The sequence below is a fragment of the Phoca vitulina genome, unplaced genomic scaffold, assembly GCF_004348235.1.
Source record: "Phoca vitulina isolate PV1807 unplaced genomic scaffold, GSC_HSeal_1.0 scaffold6, whole genome shotgun sequence".
Taxonomy (NCBI): Eukaryota; Metazoa; Chordata; class Mammalia; order Carnivora; family Phocidae; genus Phoca; species Phoca vitulina.
Window position 1 is genome coordinate 45200085 of NW_022589709.1, and position 12814 is coordinate 45212898.

Consider the following 12814-nt stretch of genomic DNA (forward strand, 5'->3'; position numbering starts at 1 on the left):
TCCTAATTTCTAAAAACGGTTAGAACATGGTAGGTAGTAATCTAATATATTCTAACCGTGACAATTTTATAGAGATTGAAATTCAAAGACAGCATAAGCAGAAGTTTTCCAGTATTTTGACACATCAGGTGGGTGGTTTTCCCCAAAAACTATTCCTCAAGTACAAATAATAGAAGTGATTACAGTCCCTTTTACCAATGTGCCTGTAAACACTTAGAAAAATCATACACTGTCTCTGAGAAAAACCAACAGAAATTTATCTGGCAAGGCAATTGGGGTTCTAAAAACTCTTCCAAGCACCAAATATTCACAGGTATAAACTTCCTTGACAGAACACATGTTCTGTTGAATAGGAGAACACAAAGTCTTCTCTAGAGAATGATTTTACCAATATATAAAGTAGAAGTCCCTCTAAGCATGTGGCCTCAAAACTATACAGAACAACTGTAATGCTCACTTGTTTAACATATGTATATATTTATATGGCTTTTATTCTATGAATTGTTAATATTTTCATTGCATGAATAATCCAAACAGCCTGAACAATTGCTGATGAATATTTTGACACAAGAACACAAGCTGGATGACTCAAAGCATAAAGAACAGATTATTGTTATTTCATTTTATTGATCAGTCAATTAATGTCATTGCCCAGTCCATGGTTTGAGGTAAAATCTGCTTCCATTTCGGAATGAAAACAACAAAAACCTTAACCAACATAGTCATTGATTCAAAACAACAAAGATGAATTATAACAAATTACCCCCTTCCTAGAGGTCAAGTAAAGAATTGAAATAATAGGGGCACCTGGGTGGCTCAGTTGGTAAGCGACTGCCTTCAGCTCAGGTCATGATCTCAGGGTCCTGGGATCGAGCCCCGCATTGGGCTCCCTGCTCTGCGGGAAGCCGGCTTCTCCCTCTCCCACTCCCCCTGCTTGTGTTCCCTCTCTTGCTGTCTCTCTCTCTGTCAAATAAATAAAATCTTCAGGAAAAAAAAAAAAAAGAATTGAAATAATAGCCATTGTCTATAATTTTTCTTATTATTTGGTAATACTAGCATACATAATATCAGAAAGATTACAGGCATTAAACTTAAGCGTTTTATTATTTAAGAGTCATCTTTTTTCTCTAAACCCCAAGGAAAAAAAGGTATCTTTTGACAACCAGAACTTTGAAGAATCAGTGAGACAAAATACACTTCAAATTCAATTATTTTTAAAAATGGTAAAAAGAAATCATTTTCATAATTAACTTTTAAAAAGAGTAGTCACAAAATGACATACATATTTTATATTGAAACGAAAATAAGGCTATGAACCTTAATTTTACCTTCAATTATGTAGTTCATAAAAAATAATTCATGATTTCTAATAGCAAAATTATAAAACAAAATAATACCACCATGAATAAAGAGTCAAAGGTTAATTATTGAATTAATTATCAGGAGTAGTGAAGGACGCTTTGTGACAGCCCACTAGGTAGAAAGAAACTTTACTCTTATTAAAGGGCCAGGAATATACTCGTACTGCACTGATTTTACCTAAAAAACTTTTATTTATCCTCTCCTATACAGAAGCTAGATAATAGTAGGAAATATTTTGAAATAGGTAACATGTTTTTTAAGCTCCCAAATTTGTGCTTTATTGTATTTTCGAAGTGGTTGCTAGGACTATACATTCTCATTCAGGATGGGATCTCATAGAAGCTCACTGCTAGTTTCTTCAATTATCTAGAAGCATCAAAAATGGAAACTCCATTAGTGACTGCCAGGGGTTAGGTGGAAGGAGGGATGAATAAGTTGACCACAGAGGATTTTTAGGGAAATGAAAATATTTTGAGTGATACTATAATAGAGACTCAAGAAGGCAATGTACAGCTTTTTGTTTTTATTTCTTACAGATATTCCAGTTGAGGGTGGTAGCTTCTGAACTCTCTATACATTTTTCTAATAGTGATACTCAAATAATAAGTAATACTCAAATAGCTCAAGCATAACATTCACAAGAAAATCCACAAAGGGATCAAAGCATAATACAAAATGATCAAGTATACTTTTTGGTCTATAAATATTTCTCAATTGCTTTGGGTTTAGACACACAAAAATAGAGCATAGTGACTGTCTATGAAATGGGAGTACAAAATTCCATTCAGCAGTGACCTTTTTGTTTCAGTTTCATGCATAATAATTTAGATAACCAAAAAATATATTTGGAGTTGCCAGAGTCGGATGAATAATTATATTCACTCAACTTTATCCAAAGATAGTTTCTACTTCCTCCAAACAACTTAATTAATTCAAAGAGTAAAGAATGCCACACTCAGGCCAAGTATAGTAAAGCAATGTAGATTTTTAACATCTAGGTCACAAAACCAAATATGCATGTCAGGTTTTTAGAGCTTAGCTATCCAATAAGCTTTGTCAAAAAGGTTTTGATGAAGGAAGTGCTATGTTCAGAGCTATGAGAGAGGGAAATAGTATTATGGGCATGTAGAAATGGATTCCTGAAGAGAGTTAAAAGTCAGGGAAGGCAACCAGGATGCTACTCCAAGAGTGGGGTTCAAGGGAAGAAAAGGATATTCAAAATGAAAAAGAGGTGACAGGTGTGAGAAAGACTTCAGACTTCCTGCTAGAAGCAATAGAATCCTGACATGGTAATTTCCAACTTGTAAGAGCGATCAAATATTTGTGCGGTAAGGCACTCAGATGCTGAAGGGAGAACCTAAGAGAGAAGAGGCCAAAAAATGAGTCAAGTTGCATCCCAAATCAAATCCTATTGTTATTTTTTTTATAGAAAATAAACCCGAAAGTTCAACCAGAAATCACTTTCCAATTTCTTCCTGCTAACATACTTCCTCTATGGTTTTGATGTGATTAAATTCAGCAAACTTTTCTTTATCCCTACATGTACAAGGCACTGTGCTTGGGATGGGTAGCTGGCCACATGGAAGGCTTAAAAATAAATTTGACAGAAACAGTCAATGCGCTTAGGTAGAGAGACGTACGTAACTGGTGTGTTGAACGATGCAAAATTCCATAATAGAGATTTATGGTAATAAACAGAGAAGAAATAATTAATTCCTAGCTGTGTTCTAGAAGAAATACATTAATTGCAACTGCATTCTAAGTACTTTGATTTACAGAAATAGTTGGCTGTGAACATTCAAGAATACCAGGGTGACTTTGGGACAATTCCTTAGTCTCAGGAGACTCAGTTTACTTATCCAGAAAGTAAAGAATAGAGTTAAAACAATTTAGCCAGTAATTATAAAACTTTCTACTTCTATTTAGGTGTTACTAGATGGGGGGAAGGAGGGCTTAGAGTAGCGGATCTTTACAGGGAAAAACTTTCTAGAGATCACCAGTTTCTAAAGTTACTGTTAAGGTTTTCCATGTACAAGCTGAGAGACAGTCAACTTTGCCGACGTTCAAAAGTTTTCATGTTCTCAAATTACCTGCCTTTAAGCTCAAAAGAGATCCGACCCTGGGTATTTGTACCAGCAAGCATTTTCTAGTTGACATTTAGGGCAGGATTACTGAAGAATTACGGTGTGTTCAGAAACAAGGCTAGTAGCAATTAGACACAAAATGGAGAAATACTTCCTCTTTTTTCTTTTCTTAATTTACTCATAGGGTCTTTCTTCCAGTTTAATCTTTTCTGCCTTAATTGACCATATGTTGGAACAACTAGATTACGGTTAAGAAAGAAGGACAGATTTCCTATTTACAGTAGAATGAATTGGCCGAGCTAGTCTGTGAAAGGAAGTATTGAAGATAAATGCATGTAAAGCTATTTCTACTTGCACTGTCCAAAGGCCCCTTCTAAAATCCTTTTACTTCCTCAGTGCTTAAAATGAACCACAAGTGAGTTTTCTAATGATCTTAATGCAAAAAAATATAAATATGCATATGTATATATATATATATATATATGATATACGCATATGTATATATATTAATCTTAGCTATTCTTTTAAATACTGTCTAGTGCCTGCCTAAAACTTGGATGTAAGGAGAGAATCAATTCTGTGTTTCTGGTGATATTAGGAAAAAAGAAGATTTTACCTATCAAGTTTAGCATAGACTTGTATATAAAATTTCAAAACATCTCGATGTTTATTCCAAACCAAGCTTAACTCAAAATTTACTAAGAGGCATTTTTGTTCTAAGTACTTATGTTAATATTCTCTTCTAGCCTTCTGGTAGAGATGTCCCTAAGCTTGGCACTCAACTAACCTCTCCTTTTTGAAATTCTTCATAGGCTTTTGATACAATATAATCCTTTCTCTCCATCTTTCTGACAATTCTAGACCATTTCCTTCACTTTCAAATAATCAAAGCCCTACACTTCAGTCTCTCCTGAGCAGTCTTTATGCCAACCTTGGTGCATTAGCTAATTCACCCATTCCACCCTAAGAGTCAGCCCAATTAGACTTGATATCCTTTTCTTTGAAGGTTATAAGAAAATACAATAAGGACTACATTTACTGATAGTTACAATTGGTTTAAATTTAAAATAACTATATAAATGCAAGAGAAAAAATCAATATTCAAGTGGCTGATATTGTAATTCTAGGACAATAACCTTATTTGTCACTAACCTCAACCTAGTTCCTTAAAATAAGAGTAAAATAGTTTACCTTTGTTTATTATCATTTATACAATCACTCATCAGCCAAGCATGGAAGAAAAATATGTATTATGTTTCTTTTAATTTTATGACATCAACAAAAAAGATACAAATTATTTTTTTAAAGATTTTTTATTTATTTATTTGAAAGAGAGAGACAGAGATAGCAAGAGAGAGCACAAGAGGGGAAGAGAGAGAAAAGCAGTCTCCCTGCTGAGCAAGGAGCCCCATTCAGGACTCTACCCCAGGACCCTGGGATCATGACTTGAGCCAAAGGCAGACGCTTAACCGGCTGAGCCACCCAGGCACCCCCCAAATTATTAATCAACCTTTGATAATTTATTATGTATGCCATTGGCTACTAGATACAAAATACCCTGAACTAGCTTGTTCAATAATTAGCTTTTCTCTTTGTTTTTACTTTCTCTCCTGAATATAGAGAATTTCCTCATTATCTTCAACAATAGCAATAAACATTATTTGATCAGCTTCTAACAGCAAGGCTGTGTGCTAGAAACTGAACATGCGAAGATATACTATTGTCTCTCAGGAAGTTTACAAGATAGCTGATTTAAAGGACTGTATGAAAATACAAATAAAATGCAAGGCAGCATACAAGTGGCAAGTGGGTGATCTTAACAGTAACGGGATTGTGAAGGAGGAAGAAGTTTCCTGACATTAGGACAATCAAAGACAACATGACAACGGTCCTGCGATTGAATCTGGGCCTCACTGCAAAATAAGTAGAATCTGGTTAATAATGAAATAGCAATTTATTGAAAAAAATGAAGAAAAGTTTGGGGCGTTCTGGATAAAAGAAACACACTGAGAGAATAGGTTACAAGAAAGGTGCTATGAAACCAAAACCAGTCCAACAGGCAAGCAGGGGAACATGTTGGCGTTTACTTCTCAAGATATTTATCACTTGATAGGATATTCATATGGCCTCACTAGCTTCTGGAACAGCTCTGCTCTTAACATTTGAACAATTTATTGCCTAATTATTTCGTTTGCCCTTTTGAAGAGTCTCTCTGCAGGACACTTTCTGAGAGTGAGAGCACAAAAAGTGGGCCCTTGGAAAGTTATCCTTCCCCCATTGCATTAAAAGCAAAATAACCTTTTATCAAATGCTTTGTGACCGTTTAGAATATTGAATTTGTATTTTAATCATGGAATTCAACAGGAATATAGCCAGTGGGAAGGACTTAATTACAAATGATGTCTTTCTCATGGTTATGCCCGCAATCCCAAGGGATGCTTTAATGACGTTCTGAGCCCTCAGACAGGAAAGGTCAAATGGCTTGCTCCCCCAGTACTGCAAAGTGCACGTAGCTGCACCTTTATCCTCACAGATGTTCAACCAGGTATAATATTAGCCTGAGGCGAAAATTCCAGGAAACATGAACTCCAGAGTAGGAGATCTTTGGAATTCAGTGAATAATAGAGCAACCTCTTTCAGAGTTTGAAGAGCAGATGAATTTAGATAATCACCATTTGAATACAAATCTATATTTCATTAGAGGTATAATATGCCAGGAGAAATGCCATTCTGCTTGCAAATGTATCACATATTAAAGATTCATGATATTTTAGATTGATACTTTTTAAATTTTGAAAATGTTTCTGCTAGGTTTATACTATGCACATATTTAAGTTTGTATTAGGTTAAGTCAGATGAAATTGACTTTTTTTGGTAGGTCAAAAATGGTTGAATATTCCATTGTACCTGGTTCAACCTGATTACTCAAGTTTTTTTACAATTAGCAAAAGAATGGAAAGTCACATTTTATAACACCATCCTGACCTAATTTTAATTCTTAAAAAATATTTTTGCATTATGCTAAGCAAGATATTTTCAAAATGTGCTGATATATAGATATCCATTAACTCTAAATTTGTGTGCATTTTTCCTTGCACTGGCCTTGATTTTCAACTTTGATTTTTAGGTTTTGTATCTCTAGCACTAGCAAGGTAACTTAAGGTAGAACCTGACATATATTTTAAGCATGTAAGTCATTTTAAAAATTAATATTAAAGAAAATATTTGGTTTTTCTTAAAACTTAAAAAAGCTGGTCACCCTGCCTTCCCCAAAAAAACCCAAAAATACCTCATATGCCATGAAAGACATGAGTGTCCACATGCATTATTAATATTAATAATTAGAGGGAATCTTCATATACAGAATACAGATATTTGGGTCTTCTAATTTTTTTACAACTTATACCCTTGTAAAATATTTGGTCATGAAATATATTTGTATTTATTTAGTTAGTTACTTGATTTGATTTTTTTTAACCAAAGCTTATTAATATGCATATTATTGTAATAATTGTATAATAATTTTAACAACTGATCAAAGTAATGTCTACCTCTATAAAGCATTATTTATGTGAACATTAATTAATTTAAACATAAAAAAATTTTAAGACTCTTAAAGCTGATGCCACTGTAAACTTTAAATAATTACTAAAGCATATGAAACTAAAAATGAGGGGCACCTGGGTGGCTCAGTCTGTTAAGCGTCTGCCTTCGGCTCAGGCGGTGATCCCGGGGTCCTGGGATCGAGTCCTGCATTGGGCTCCTTGCTCAGCAGGAAGCCTGCTTCTCCCTCTCCCGCTCCCCCTGCTTGTGCTCCTGTTCTCTCTCTCTCTCTCTGACAAATAAATAAATAAAATCTTTAAAAAAAAATGAAAATGAATGGAAATGTAGATCGTGTCAATTAAATTAAGTCTGAATAACACTTAAAAACACACACTATTGGTAGGTTAAGTACTTGTGATTAAAAATACTAGAGATCTTTTAACAAAAACTAGTAACTAGGTACCTGGGAAAGGGAGCTAAGAAATAGAGATAGGAAAGGACTGACAAGATAACTCGTGTCTGGAACATCAGTGGTAAAGTAGCTGTCATTATTTCTGGAAAGCTTATCTCAATTGGTGGGGTTATGCCTGAAATTGAAACAAACAAAAATTCTAGAGTAACTCACAGTGGTCCAACAGAATTGCCAAACAGATGTCTTGTGTGGCCAACAATTTCTGAAGAGAATGCAGTACATTCTCTTAATGCCCCACTGGAATAAAGGGAACAAGTACCATCCATGGGCCAGCTGACCTGATGTGCTCCCCAGGCCACCTCCAGAAATTAGGTTTTTAAGTGGAAAGAACAAGATTAGTGTTTAACCTATCTTTATATGATTTCATAACCACATACCACCAGCCTCACCATCTTGATGAAGCTTTGATATAAAAATTGTAGGATATTTGTTTTTAACCCTAATTCCTTTATGTTCCTCAAAATTCGTATCATCCTGAACATTTACAAGAAATAGCATAAACACTCTTCTTATAGTTGAAAAGCAGAGATGTATCTTATTTTAGTTGGCAGTTAATATGGGGGCTTACAGTATAACAGCTGTCTCAAATAGCCATTAAATTAACTACAGAATTTTGCAAAACCTTTAGCGGCTTGTTTTCTGTGGGGGAGAAATAGAAAAAATGACTAAAGAGGCGTCTTGCCCAGGTTTTGGAATGACTGTACAAGAAAGGTGTTGAATTGACTGTTGGAGGATTCATTCTTAATTCTTTCAGTTTGAATATAACTCTTCATTTAGTGAGGATCTGTGGGTGTTGGGTGTGTTTTCGTAACAAAATCTTTCCAAGAGGCACGTGTTAATTTACCACACACCGGAATGGCAAGAACGACGAGTCTGGGGGCAAGAACCAGTGAAATACGTCAAGGAAAATCAGGGAAGATTTTTTTTTTTTTTTTAAGATCTCTTTCCCGCCTCTCTCCAAGGGGGAAGCCACCGCCGGGGTTTAGGCTTAGGCTTTATCTCTGAGACAATAGCGCCTCTCGCCGCCTAGGGCACAGCTCAGATCTCGCGCCCTGCCCTCCCCGCGCCCCCGTCCTACCTGTCCCCCTGCCCAGCCCTCTCATCTGCCCCACGGACGTCCCCGCCTCGCTGGTCCCTGCGTCTCACCTGCGCTTCTGTCCCACGGACGCCCCTACTCCATTGGCTTTTCTGCCCACAAGTCCCCGGCCGCACCAAGCCCTCAGCTCATCAGTCCTCTGGCCCGCCAGACCCTCTGCCCCCCATCCCCCTGCCCCAGCAGCGCGCCCCTGAAGCTGAGGCGCTGGTCGTGAGGAGCCTGCAGTCGTGCCCCCCCCCCCCCCCCCCCCCCGCCAGGCCCTCGGGCGGGAACAGGAGAGCTGCCGCGAGCCACTGGAGGTCTCCCAACGCCCCGCGCCCGAGGTGCCCGGCTCCCCCGGCTCTCAGGCAAGCCAGCCCGCGTCTCGCCTGCTCCTTGGCTCGGGGCTCCCTGGGCTTGTTTGCTTGTCCTCATCCCCGGGCCAGCCCCGCTCCCTCCCGGCCGCTTCAACAGCCGTTGGCTTCCTGCGGTGTGTTTCTTTTTTTCCCCCCTCCTAGGCTCCATCAAAGGTGTCTCTGTTATTGAAATATGAAGCCATTTCCTCTCCAAAACCCTTGGTTACTCAAGGCGGGAATCAATGGACCTATATACTCTCCCAGGAGTTATAAATAAACGTCTATTTGTTCAGGAGGCGTTTTCCCGCGTGTCCCAGCATCTTCCCCCGTGGTTATTTTAGGGTGTGTGTGTGTGTGTGTGTGTGTGTGTGTGTGTGCACCCGCGCGCGCCCTGTGCCCATCTGGTTCTAATCCTGGGTATGGATCCATAAGCCAACCCCACCCATCTCGTCTGCCCCTCGCATTCCTCACTCTATAAATAAATCCAGGTTCTTTGAGCTCTGTCATCCAGGGATACAATAGAGATTCAAACCCAATATCGATATTGAGTCCAATAAACAAGAAAATACACTTCTTGCAATTTGGGTGGAAGGGCACCTCCAGTTTAGGAAACTTTGTCTGCTGTTGCCATAATTGCCTCTCTACCTAGTCACCCTGGATCTACTGGGGAAAGGGAGACGGAAAAGCTAGGACATCTCCGACCTTTGGGTTTTCCTTTTAACCGAGGCTAAAAATCAAAGCGAAAATGTACTGTCCTGGCGTTTCTGCCTCACACCGCTGCCCCATAGCTCATTCTCCCGACCCCTTGCCCCAGCCTCTCTGTACAGACCCCGGAGTGGTGAGGCTGCAGGAGGTGTGGTGTGGGTGGGGGCTTCTGGCTGTAGCTGCTTTCCCCAAGCCCTGAGCGGGATACTCCGGGGTCTGAGCAGAGTGGAAAGTCGTCTAAGAAGCGGCTGTTTCACAAGATCTGGGCACAGAGCTGCCCCTCCCTTCCTCCCTGAAGTTTGCATGAAGTGCACGTTAGGCTGTAATTAGGGGATCTGGGAGGAGAACTTTGCTGGTGACGCTTTGCTTTTCTTCTGCTCTTGGTGAGAAAGTGCCTCCTTCTTCCCAGGACCAGGACCTCTGCCATCCAGCGCCACAAAGAGACATTCTGCGCGCACACACACACACACACACGCACACACACACACACGCGCGCGCGCATGCACACACACACACACACTTGCCCAGAGACAAACTTAAGGTGAGGAGAAAGAGCCCTAGCTTCACTTGATCTCCAGGCTCCAACCTCAGCAGGACTTGAGAGCATCTGAACTTCTGGATTTCAGGACAAGGTAAAACTTCCATAAAATTTTCACTCTTCCTCTCAAACATTAGTGCCTTGAAGATTTCAGAGAGCAATACATATTATGATGTATATATACATTAAAACAGATTTTCTTATTTTCTTTCATTTTCTTCTGAGTTTAACATGACATCTCAATTTTTTTTTAAAGAGTCATATTGTCAGATAAAATAGTGGATTGCAATAAAAAAGTTCAGTCTAGATTGGGGTAAGGATTAACTCTAGTATCCTGGCTTTTCCTCCTGTTACTATAAATCTGGTAGGCGCGTGGTTTCCAAGCGGTGGCTTTTCCATCTGTGTCTCAACAAGCATTTTCATAGCACCTGAGATTAAAAAAAAAAAAACGATAGTATAGGTTGAAGGAAATGCTGAGGAATGGGAATGTCCATTCCAGATTTTAGAGTTTTGTTTTAGGGAATATATAGGTTTGTGTGGAAAAGAAAGTTACTGTAATCATAGGAAATACCTGTTAGATTGATACTTTGAGATGTTACCAATTTTGGTCCCTGCTGCTCCAGTTAATTGTGAAATTAAGATCATAGAGTTATGACGTGCTTCATACATTGAATGATTTGATAATTAATTTTAAGGTACTGAAAAATATTTTAAAATCATAGTTGTTAAGATTACCATTAAAAGTTGCTTAAAGGATTTACGTGTTGAGACTGTTCACCACTCTAAGCAAATCTGAACATTCTGGGTCTTAAATGAAGTTGTTTTCTTCCACTGAATTTGACTGTTGTGTTCAAAATGAGATGGTTTATTATTTTGAAAATAAGTTATTTTATTTTCATTTATCACTGGAAAAACACACCGAGTGGCCAGTACATTTGGGAATTTTTAGGGTGGAAAGTGTTCTTGTACATGTTCCAACGTGATGTCATAAAATCAAACATACTGGCTGGCATCTTGGAAGTTAACGGTTTTTAAGAAATAAAGCCTGTGAATTAATTTCTAAGTGAAATGTAATATTTATTCATTACAAATGTAGTTTCTGGTAATCATTCTATTTGATTATTTCAGGGTACTACATTGCAGTAATTTTATACACACTCCCATGACTTCAATATTTCAATGGAATCATAAAATAGGAACATTGTTCTATCAGAAATGTATCATAGTAGTTCTCTCTGGATAACTTTTAATGTGATAATTCTTACATCAGTGTTTAACTTCAGTTCCATTTACTTCTACTAATAAAGAAGTTTTCGATTCCATTCAGTAAACTAGAATGTGTGCCAGAGGTCTATTGAGCATTTATTAGTCTTTAGTCATTTGGGGGTTATCTGTTCTCAATAATTTAATTGTTTAAGCTGAGAGAATGATGTTACATTTTTGGTGACCTCTTCACAAAATTGGAAACAGCTTTTAAAATGGGAAAACTAGATAAGCAGAAGTAATTTGCCTTAAACTTAATTAAATGAGCGAGAGAAAACCAACAACCTCAAAAGATCGCTGGTCCCCAGGGAGAATGTACCCAGAGGCCAGTGTTCCAGAAGTGTCCTGGGGGTCTGAGCTTTCTATGAGAAACAAAAAAGAGAAGACCATCATGTTCTTATAAAGCAAGCCATTTATTTATTGTCAGCAGGCCCTGTCTCTCAGAGGAATGACTGACACTGTAATTTAGAAGTACTGAAGAGACTTTCACAGAGAAGAATCAATTCATTATATCCCTAGTGGTTTCACTTCCTCTTCCTTCCTTTGGGAGCAAGTAACACATCCAGGATAAATACATTTGGCAGAATATACAGAAAGATACTTTATAAGTAGATGGTTTACCGAAGTCCTACCTTTTAACATCTTGGTTGCAGAATACTGGTATTTTCTGAAGAGTTGAAGAAGCCTTTAAATCTAAAGGTAGAACTGTACTTAGTTTCTGGAAAAATGAACACGAATCCTTTTTCAGGAAATAACTCCCTTTTCCAGAAAACACTAGTGCTGGTTTTCTTTTCATTTCCTTTTGCTTGTTTCCCATGCATGTTTTATTTTCCAGATTACTTTTTTAAGATAATGGTATTCCACCAATTAAAATTCCAACAAAATGCAAAGCAAATTTGAAAATAACTTTTACATCAGAGTCTTCTGTTGCCTTTAGTTAATTTTCCAACATCCTGGATTCATTATTAGTAACCATGGTACTTGGTCTGTGTTATTTAAATGTACTTAGTCTGTTATTTAAAGGTGACAAAATATTGTTGGAGGAAAATGGGGAGGGATGAAACCTGAATATACTTAGGATTTTAATCAATAGTGTTTAAGGAGAATTAGAGGAAAGAGCTGGTTAAACAAGTATTAGGTGTAAAGTGGACGTGATGGCATAAATTAATAATGCAGCTCTTTATTTACACCATGAAAGGTAGGGTCTGTGATGGTTCAGTGTGTGAAGTACGGTCCCTGTGTGCCACCTAGTGGTTGAGTTGAAGAAGGCTTTCTCACCAGCCTCTCACTAAAAACTTCTGAGACTTCCATTCTGTTGACATTGAACACTAACTGCATGGCAGACGTTGGGGTAGGTGCTCACAGTAGAAAATATAGCAAGTGTCTTTTATATAATTTAAAAATCAAGGCGCCATT

The 12814-nt window shown here is 37.9% G+C and overlaps 1 protein-coding gene across 1 annotated transcript in view; it reads left to right on the forward strand.

Annotated features, from left to right (window-relative positions):
* The first annotated feature begins 10132 nt into the window (after positions 1-10132).
* Positions 10133-12814, forward strand: part of HAPLN1 (hyaluronan and proteoglycan link protein 1) — a 72778-nt gene continuing 70096 nt past the window's right edge. Inside the window, exon 1 of the mRNA XM_032404043.1 lies at positions 10133-10229. The gene's annotated coding sequence lies outside the window, so the exon portion shown is untranslated. The remainder of the gene's footprint in view (positions 10230-12814) is intronic.